General features: G+C 45.1%; 1 pseudogene; it reads left to right on the forward strand.

Moving 5' to 3' along the window:
• The first annotated feature begins 9,427 nt into the window (after positions 1–9,427).
• Positions 9,428–10,338, forward strand: LOC119360659 (annotated as a pseudogene).
• Positions 10,339–10,555: the final 217 nt, after the last annotated feature.

Genomic DNA, 10,555 nt, shown 5'->3' on the forward strand with positions numbered 1-10,555 from the left:
GTAATAATATATCTTCCTCTCGCCTGAAAATCAAAGAAGGTAGGAGCAGGAAGAGCAACACGGACCACATGCCATTTGTTAAAGATTAGTCGATACTGGTAAGGTGGTCCAGTCCTCTCAATGAACTGGTGGGAAAAATAGAATCAAGATCTAAATAAGAAGAGGGTAACTCCATATCACCCTCATGAATGTCTACATCAAGAAAATTAGCTAAGCGGGTTGCATAAATTCCTCCAAAGAAATCTCCGTTATGCCTATTCTGATGCAACCTACGAGCTACAATGGCTCGCATAGATAAGATTGGTCCCCTAACACAGCACTTCTGAGAATGCTGAGATCAGGAGCACACATGTGACATGCTTCATCCTTAGCATTTATGCATCTACCTATGAAGAGAGCAAAATAATGTATAGCAGGAAAGTGAACGCTCCCTATAGTAGCTTGTGTTATATCTCTAGATTCCCCTACAGTTAGTCTAGCAAGAAAGTCTCTATATTTGGATTTAGGGGGATCCCTGACATTACCCCAAGATGGAAGTTTGCAAGCAGAAGTAAAATCCTCTAAGTCCATGGTATAAGATTTGTCATAAAGGTCAAACATGACTGAAGGAGAATTACGCGAAGATGAAAACTCAAACCTCCTCACAAATGAACTTGTGAGATCATGATACTGAGGGCATTTGTCAGCTTCAAAGTCCTTAAGACCGGCGTTACTCAAATATGTGCTAAATTCTTCTTTGATTCCCACTTGATTCATAAAATTTTCCGACGGCCATTCACAAGGCCTCACAGGAGCATCTCTTGGTGGTTCCTCGTCAGCATCACGTATTGCAAGCCTGGAACCTTGCTTCCTTGAAGGACCACCTTGGAACATCCTCCTAAGCATATTGTTTCCTCTGAAAAATTTCTGAAATTTTTAGTAACTTCAAATAAAAGTGAACCAACTTCAATAAAATTGATAGCAACAACTCCCACAAGTGCCTAGGGCCTATATCAAGCACTGGAACTACTTGGAACCATATAAATTTGACATGCAAGCTCAAGAACATGGTCACCTATGCAGCACAAATTTGCAATGAATAAAGCACTAGAACAAAAACTAATTGGACCAATGGAGGAGTCACATACCAAGGAACAATCTCCCCAAGCAGTTTTGCGAGAGGTGCTTTGAGCAAGGAGATCGAAAATCGCAACAACGGGGGCTGGAACTCGTGCTTGAGTTGGTTTTTCGTGTTTGTGTGAGGCAGAGGAAGAAGATGGGTGTAGGAATAAGTGGAGGAGGGCCACCGTGAGCCCACGAGGCAGGGGGGCGCGCCCAGGGGGTAGGGCGTACCCTCCACCCTCGTGACCAGGTGGCAGCTCCCCCCGTGGTAGTTTTTGCACAGCAAATTCTCAAATATTCCCGAAAAATCATATTAAATTGGCATGGCATTCTGAGGATTTTTATTTTTGGGATATTTTTATATTGCACGGATAAGTCAGGAGACAGACAGAAAAATACTTTTTTTACTTTATTTCTACTAAATAACAGAAAATATAAAGAGGGTACAGAAGGTTGTGCTTCTAGTTTCATCCATCTCGTGATCATCAAAATGAACCCGCTAACAAGGTTGATCAAGTCTTGTTAACAAACTCATTCCGAATAATCCCGGAACCGGAGAAATTTCGAATAACACTAAGTTACCTCAACGGGGATATGAAAATCCCCAACAATAAGAATATCATACTTTTTCTTGACAGTAGGGAGAGGAAATTCAAAACCTCCAAATATAATCGATGGAACTTTTCCAGTAGAGTTGATACTATAAACTTGAGGTTGTTTCCTCAGAAAATGCACCGTGTGCTCATTGCCATTAACATGAAAAGTGACATTGCCTTTGTTGCAAACAATAACAGCCCCTGCAGTATTAAGGAAAGGTCTTCCAAGAATAATAGACATACTATCATCCTCGGGAATATCAAGAATAACAAAGTCTGTTAAATAGTAACGTTTGCAACCACAACAGGCACATCCTCACAAATACCGACAGGTATAGCAGTTGATTTATCAGCCATTTGCAAAGATATTTCAGTAGGTGTCAACTTATTCAAGTCAAGTCTACGATATAAAGAGAGAGGCATAACACTAACACCGGCTCCAAGATCACATAAAGCAGTTTTAACATAATTTCTTTTAATGGAGCATGGTATAGTAGGTACTCCTGGATCTCCAAGTTTCTTTGGTATTCCACCCTTAAAAGTATAATTAGCAAGCATGGTGGAAATTTTAGCTTCCGGTATCTTTCTTTTATTAGTAATGATATCCTTCATGTACTTAGCATAAGGACCTTTACTACCTGTGTCGGGATATCGGGAGGTTCTTCAATAAATAAATAATTGAGATCATACACTTCTTCAACATGCGGTAAATTAAGACCATGTATTTCTTCAATAGGAGGTAAATTATTAACATCTTCAGCTTTAATACCTTTTTCTTTCATGGATTTATTTGCCTCTTGCATATCTTCGGGACTGAGAAATAGAACACCTCTCTTCTTCGGAGTTGGTTTAGGAATAGGCTCAGTAATTGGCTCAGGAGTTGGCTCAGGAGGTGCCCAATTATTTTCATTTGCCAACATATTATTCAATAGAATTTCAGCGTCATCCGGTGTTCTTTCCCTGAAAAGAGAACCAGCACAACTATCCAGGTAATCTCTGGAAGCATCAGTTAGTCCATTATAAAAGATATCAAATATTTCAGGTTTCTTAAGAGGATGATCAAGCAAAGCATTAAGTAACTTGAGAAGCCTCCCCCAAGCTTGTGGGAGACTCTCTTCTTCAATTTGCACAAAATTGTATATTTCCCTCAAAGCAGCTTGTTTCTTATGAGCACAGAAATATTTAGCAGAGAAGTAATAAATCATATCCTGGGGACTTTGCACACAATCAGGATCAAGAGAATTAAACCATTTCTTAGCATCACCCTTTAATGAGAATGGAAATATTTTGAGTAAATAAAGGTGGCGTGATCTCAGATTATTAGTAAATAGGGCAGCTATATCATCTCACTTACGAAGATGTGCCACAACAGTTTCAGATTCATATCCATAAAAAGGATCAGATTCAACCAAAGTAATTATATCTGGATCGACAGAAATATCATAATAATCCTGATTAGGCACACAAATAGGCAAAGTAGAAAAAGCAGGGTCGGGTCTCATTCTACCTCTAAAAGATTCTTTACTCCACTTAACTAGCAACCTCTTACGTTCACGTTTATCCTGGCAAGCAAGAACAGCTTCAAAAGATTCAGCATTAAAAAGATAACCCTCAGGAATAGAAGGCATAGGTTCATCATCACTAACATCATCGTGTTCAGGTTCAATAATTTCTCTTTCTCTAGACCTAGCAATTTTCTCATCAAGAAATTCACCAAGTGGCATAGTAGTATCAAGCATAGAGGTAGTTTCATCATAAGTATCGTGCATAGCAGAAGTGGCATCATCAATAACATGCGACATATCAGAATCAATAGCAGTAGTAGGTTTAGGTGCCACAAACTTACTCATAACAGAAGGTGAATCAAGTGCAGAGCTAGATGGCAGTCCCTTACCTCCCCTCGTAGTTGAGGGCAAAATAGTAGTTCGATCATCTTTCAAGTTCTTCATAGTGTCCAGCAGATATAAATCCCAAGTGACTCAAAGAATAGAGCTATGCTCCCCGGCAACGGCACCAGAAAAAGGTCTTGATAACCCACAAGTATTGGGGATCACAACAGTTTTCGAGGGTAGAGTATTCAACCCAAATTTATTGATTCGACACAAGGGGAGCCAAAGAATATTCTCAAGTATTAGCAGCTGAGTTGTCAATTCAACCACACCTGGAAACTTAGTATCTGCAGCAAAGTGTTTAGTAGCGAAGTAATATGATAGTGGTGGTAACGGTAACAAAAGTAAAGACAGCAAAAGTAATGTTTTTGGTAATTTGTAGTGATTGTAACAGTAGTAACGGAAAAGTAAATAAGCGAGAACCAGTATATGGAAAACTCGTAGGCACCAGATCAGTGATGGATAATTATGCCGGATGCGGTTCGTCATGTAACAGTCATAACATAGGGTGACACAGAACTAGCTCCAGTTCATCAATGTAATGTAGGCATGTATTCCGTAAATAGTCATACGTGCTTATGGAAAAGAACTTGCATGACATCTTTTGTCCTACCCTCTCGTGGTAGCGGGGTCCTATTGGAAACTAAGGGATATTAAGGCCTCCTTTTAATAGAGAACCGGAACAAAGCATTAGCACATAGTGAATACATGAACTCCTTAAACTATGGTCATCACCGGGAGTGGTCCCGATTATTGTCACTTCGGGGTTGCCGGATCATAACACATATTAGGTGACTATAGACTTGCAAGATAGGATCAAGAACACACATATATTCATGAAAACATAATAGGTTCAGATCTGAAATCATGGCACTCGGGCCCTAGTGACAAGCATTAAGCATAGCAAAGTCATAGCAACATCAATCTCAGAACATAATGGATACTGGGGACCAAACCCTAACAAAACTAACTCGATTACATGATAAATCTCATCCAACCCATCACCGTCCAGCAAGCCTACGATGCAATTACTCACGCACGGCGGTGAGCATCATGAAATTGGTGATGGAGGATGGTTGATGATGATGACGGCGACGAATCCCCCTCTCCGGAGCCCCGAACGGACTCCAGATCAGCCCTCCCGAGAGAGATTAGGGCTTGGCGGCGGCTCTATATCGTAAAACGCGATGAAACTTTCTCTCTGATTTTTTTCTCCCTGAAAGCCAATATATGGAGTTGGAGTTGGCGTCGGAGGGCCACCAGGGGGCCCACGAGGTAGGGCGGCACGCCCCCACCCTCGTGGACAGGGTGTGGGCCCCCTGGTCTTCATCTTTGGCGAGGATTTTTTATTATTTATTCTAAGATATTCCGTGGAGTCTCTGGTCATTCCGAGAACTTTTGTTTTCTGCACATAAAACAACACCATGGCAATTCTACTGAAAACAGCGTCAGTCCGGGTTAGTTCCATTCAAGTCATACAAGTTAGAGTCCAAAACAAGGGCAAAAGTGTTTGGAAAAGTAGATACGACGGAGACGTATCAACGCATCTGCCAGGGAGGTCGCGAGAGGGGTGAGTTTGTTTGTTTGTTCTCTGTCTCACAGCCATATCATTGATCTTGCTCGCTCTAGCGCTAATTCTGGTTTGGAGAAGTAGATCTTGATCAAACTTGGTATAGATTTATGGTGCACGCATGGAATTGTTTGATGTTGCTTGAGGAGGTAATAAATCTTTCTAGAGGCCCAAAGATTCAGTTCACCTTTCTAGGTACTTCAGTTTCAGCCTTGCATTATTTCTAGAGGCCCAAAGATTTAGTTCACCTTTCTAGGTATTTCAGTTTCAGGCTTGCATTATTTCTAGAGGCCCAAAGATTCAGTTCACCTTTCTAGGTATTTTAGTTACAGGCTTGCATTATTTCTAGAGGCCCAAAGATTAAGTTCCCAGTTGGCGGCAAGCGGCCCTGCTACCCATGCCGGTGTCGACCTCAACTCGCAAGGGCCGGCGTCAGAGCGGTTCCCGGGGCTTGGGCTCTAGAGAGCTTTCCTCCAGAGCGACGATGGCGAGCTCCTCCCTCGGTGCGTGAGGGGCTCCGGGATCCCTCCCTATCGTGAATGACTTCCGTGATGAGTTAGTTCATGCTTTGTTTCATGGAGTGTTTTTTTGTGAAGCTTGATTGACGACTTGTATGTTTAAGTGGGATATCTCATTTGTATGGACAAAGTAAAAATTATCATGTTTTGCATGCTTGATTTGTAAAGATGGTTCGTTTATGTCAATTGTGAGCGGGAGGAGGCCACAGAAGAGCCGGCCACACCAAATCCGGCAGGAAATAGGGTCCAAATTAGTAAATGATTGAGAAAGAGCATTTATTGTCAATCTAACCCTGCCATCCATACACCTCTTTGGTTAAGAGTTAGTTCAGGGTTAGAGTCTAACTCTAACCTCTAACTGAGTTAGAGTTCTCCTCATCTCGGTTCATCACCATCATACTTTCCCCATTCCTGTGTTTTCAGTATCCTGTGAATCAAAGAGGCCCTTTTTTGCGGGAAAAATCAAAGAGGCCCTTAGACTGGTTTAGGTCTGGTCATTTTTTAGAAACATGCTATGTCCAAAATTTAATGAACGTGCTCCGGTTTCTATGAAAATAATCCGGTTTCATGTAGTAATTCATTCATTTATTTATTCTTCTGCGGGGGGTTTGCATGTAATTCGTGAGGTCTGAAATGTAAAGTACCCCGGCATATGCTCCGAGTCGTGCATGCACTACGACCCAGATGCTCTATGTTCCACATGTCGGCGAATGGGAGCATGTGGAAATAGCCTAGGAGTACATATAGGAGGATAAATGCGTGAAAAAATATGTACTGTGAAGCGTAGTTGCGGTTCGAAAAGGAGACCTAAAGTGATGACAGCTATAGGTCACACGCACCCAACTAGTGGTACTAGACATACGACCAATTTTTCCCTCAAAAAAAAGAGGCACGAGTGCTCAGTACTCCTATTCTATCAACACGAGTCCCATCTGACAACAGCGTCCGTGCTACAGCTAGCTCTCCTCCCTCGTTTATCTCTTCTAATTCTAAACTCGGCCGACGCCCGGTGGGCGGGGTGGGTTTGCTCAGCTGCGGCCCCACCTCACAGTGAAAACGTTACGAATGGAATAAAAATGCCATATACTCCCTCCGTTCCTAAATATAAGCCTTTTTAGATACTATTTCAAATGGAATACAACATACAGATGTATGTAGACATAGTTTAGAGTGTAGATTCACTCATTTTGCTCCGTATGTAGTAGTCACTTGCTGGAATCTTTAGAAAGACTTATATTTGGGAACGGAGGGAGTACTATACTAATAAAACATTAAGGCCACGAGGCGATGCAGTGTTGGTTACAGGAGGCAAGAAGAAGAGATGCATCCATAGACGACGTCCACCTCCTCGACTCAGGGCGTCGGCCCACCGAACGGCGCCTAAGTAGCAGCGGCTTTCGTGGCCAGGTCGACGTGCTTCTGAACAATGGCATCCAAAGATTATAGCCGCTGGAAGAAGGCCAACGTCTTTCTATCCTCGCTTGCCTTGTAGTGGCCTATGTAGATGATTTCCTCGTAGACGTGGATGTGAAAGACGACGGTTTGTTGCATGGCAAGGTGCTGCGCGGCGAGCGCGGCCTCAAGGTGCACATTCTTCGTCGCGACCTCCGGCACCTGCAGGGCCACCAGGGCTTGAAAGAGTTCATCACTATGGAGGCCGATGAGGGTGGCAAGCAATGAGTAGCCTGGGCGCGCGAGCTGGAGCAGTACGACAAGGTCGTCCGTGCGCTTCTTGACGGCGGTGAACTTGCGGATGGAGTTGACCATCATGTCGTCCATGCGAGAGGCGAAGCCGGTGTCGGCGAGGGCTATGATGCCGACGACGCCTTTGATGATTTGGCACAGCCGACTACCGCTCGCGTCCATCGCCTCCATAGGTGCTTGTGGCTTCTGGTCACTTGGTCTTGGATTGGAGTGAGCAGTGTTGCACAGAGACTTGCGAGTAGATGGATTGGAGTGGTGGGGCGCCTTTAGGGCCTGTTTGGTTTCAAATAAGTCACCAACTTATAAGTCAGGTGACTTAAAACCAGTGACCCCCTCTGCATGTAATTGAGGATGCATCATTAATCGTTCACATCGTTGCATTCACATCATGTTGGCTCTATTCCGCTTCTCCAATTAATTCCCTCTGCAAGTAATTGAGGATGCATCATTGACCGTTTAGCGTCTTGGGAACCGCTACCCTCTCCCTCCTTGTCATTCAAGAACCTATGGAGGCGACTACCACTCGCGTCTATCGCGTGTCAGGAGTCAACGGACGTTCTTGTTGACGACGAGGTGCCTATGGTGACTTCGTAAATTTCAACATGATAGTGTCGTGCGTGTGTGCGTTCATAGGGTTGAGTGTATGCATGTGTATATGAGCGCTTGCGTCTGTGCTGTGTCAAAAAAACGTAAATGCGTGTCAAAAAGAGACTAGTCAGTATACTCAATATTGTGCAGCTCGGAGAGGAAAATGATAGAATTACGTATTTATTTACGGTGCAGATTCACTCATTTTGCTCCATATGTACTCCGTCTCGGTGTAGTCTAGTCACTTGTTGAAATCTCTAGAAGGGCAAATACTCCTTTCTGGTTTACAGGGCTATACTAGCAAGTAGTTGTACGTACTAGTACAATAGTGGGCTCACATAGCAATTTTGTCTCATGCAAGAGCCTGGCTATATGCGTGCTCCAATGTTCGCAACTGCCACGTTCGAGTTGCGCTTGGCTCTTCACCTCTTTGAGAAGACGAACAATGATGTTACTACTACTGCTTCTATAGTGTCGAATCCACTATTGCATGTCCGTCCACTGCGAGCGGGAGGGATAGCTTGTTGTAGAAGTAGTAAGCAAAAGCCTGTCCTCGTTTGCGAGCAACCGTGCGCCTGGGCGAGGGAGAAGGCGTGTAGTAGTAAAATCAAGCTTCTCCTCGTTGTATGAGTTGACGCGACACATCATAGCACTGGCCCCACATGCTTGCCTCTAAACTTGGCTGAAAGACCCGCAGTGTACAATATATTTGCTGCAACCTCTAACATTTACCCACCACAAATTAAAATATATATTCCTGTCTTGACCAGATGAGCGTGCAAACTACAATCACCAGGGTGACAGGTAGGGCCACAAGACTATTTTATTTTAAAAAAACTTCAAGATGGCCACATAGCATGGAGCCGAACCCAACAATTTTAAGCTTACAAGCACGATACACGCTATCCTAGACTACTCTACACATGAAACTGCCACACGAGCGTCCGGGCTGCGCTTGGCTCTTCGCCTCTTCGGGAAGTCGAACAATGATGGAATACTATTACACTGGAGAAGTACTACAGTACGCTTCTGGCCATCTGACACCGATTGATCTGCTGCACATCCACCGCGTGCGGGAGGGAGAGCGTGTAGCGAAAGCTTCTCCTAGTCTTGCCAGCCACCACGCTCATGGGCGAGGGAGGGATGCTCCTGCCTTTGCGTGTATGACTGGTGGGCCCGACAGGTGGGTGGCCAACCTATCATACAGCCAAAGGCAGGTGCAGTTAAGTCCGCGAGGGAGAGGATAATCAAACTTCTCGTTGATGTACAAGTTGAGGCGACACATCAAAGCACTGCACTCGATATATTTCAATAATTTGCATTTACCGATGCATTAATTACAATGCGTGCATGCATGCCGTGACTCTCCTTTTGATACTTGCATGTGTTGATTTAATGCACCTTGAAGTAGTATAAAATATGTGACGGTAAAGCTTTGTAATGCCCCGGCCCAAGCGAGAGATGGTTGTGCACGAGGAGGGCGAGATCATGCAGACTGAACAGGACCCGACGGTGGAGCTCTCTAAGGTCTCGATGGACCTCACCGTGATCCACTGCCCCTTGTGCCTCCGCCCCTTGACGCCTCCAGTGTATGAGGTTCGAACACACCTCGTCCGTTCGGCTGATTGAGCAAGGTGCAGGTTTCTTGATTGATGTGCTATTTGATTGATTTCTGCAGTGCAAGGGAGGGCACTTGGCCTGCGCGGACTGCCGCGTCGAGCGCCCCGGGAACCAACGGCAGTGCCAGAAGTGCGAGCGGCGGTGGCTTCGACGTGCGGAACACGGCGGTGGACGCCATCCTTTCGTCGGTGAGGGTGGAGTGCCCGCACGAAGGCCGTGGGCTCTATGTCACTTATCACAAGCTCGCCGATCACCAGAGCGTGTGTTCGCTCGCGCCCTGCAAATGCCACGTGCCCGTCTGCGGCTATGAAGGCCCGCCGCCGGCGCTCTACCACCACATCAGCACCGCGCATCCCATGCCCGTGCACAGGATCCATTACGGCAAGGTGCTCCAGTTGCAAGTGCCACTGTCGGAGCCACGGCTCTTGCTATTCGCGGAGGAGGATGACCGCGTGTTTTTCTTGGTCGGTGGCGTGCTCGACATCGGCGCACCTATCGTCGTGTCGGTCGTCTGCATCAGAGCTGGGGCGTCCCCACTGCCGCACTACGTGGCCAAGCTGTGGGCGAACAGCCCGCCAGGGGAGCCCAAAGGCACGACCGACGCTGTCAAGGTGGAAATGGAGGTGACAAGCAGCAAGGATCCCGGTGACGTCGATGTGCAGGAGTTGACCTTCTTCACAGTTCCGCCCAAGTTGCTGGCCAGGGCTAAGCTGGTGTCCCTCCACATTCAGATTGACAAGCTCACGTCCTAAATGTTTCTACAGTGCCTTCTGTTTATCTTAGTAATATGCTAATATTGGGATTACCTCGGTCTACTTTAGCTTAAGAAATGGTGGGTTTTGGTGGCGATGCAGCAATTACTTCGACATCAGATCAGTAATTTCCAAAAGTCGAACGGATATTTTGTGTCTGTTGGATATAAAGTTCATTTGGGTAAGAAATACTACTTGTCATCAAAATGGATAAAAG

This window comes from Triticum dicoccoides, chromosome 2B, assembly GCF_002162155.2.
Source record: "Triticum dicoccoides isolate Atlit2015 ecotype Zavitan chromosome 2B, WEW_v2.0, whole genome shotgun sequence".
NCBI lineage: Eukaryota > Viridiplantae > Streptophyta > Magnoliopsida > Poales > Poaceae > Triticum > Triticum dicoccoides.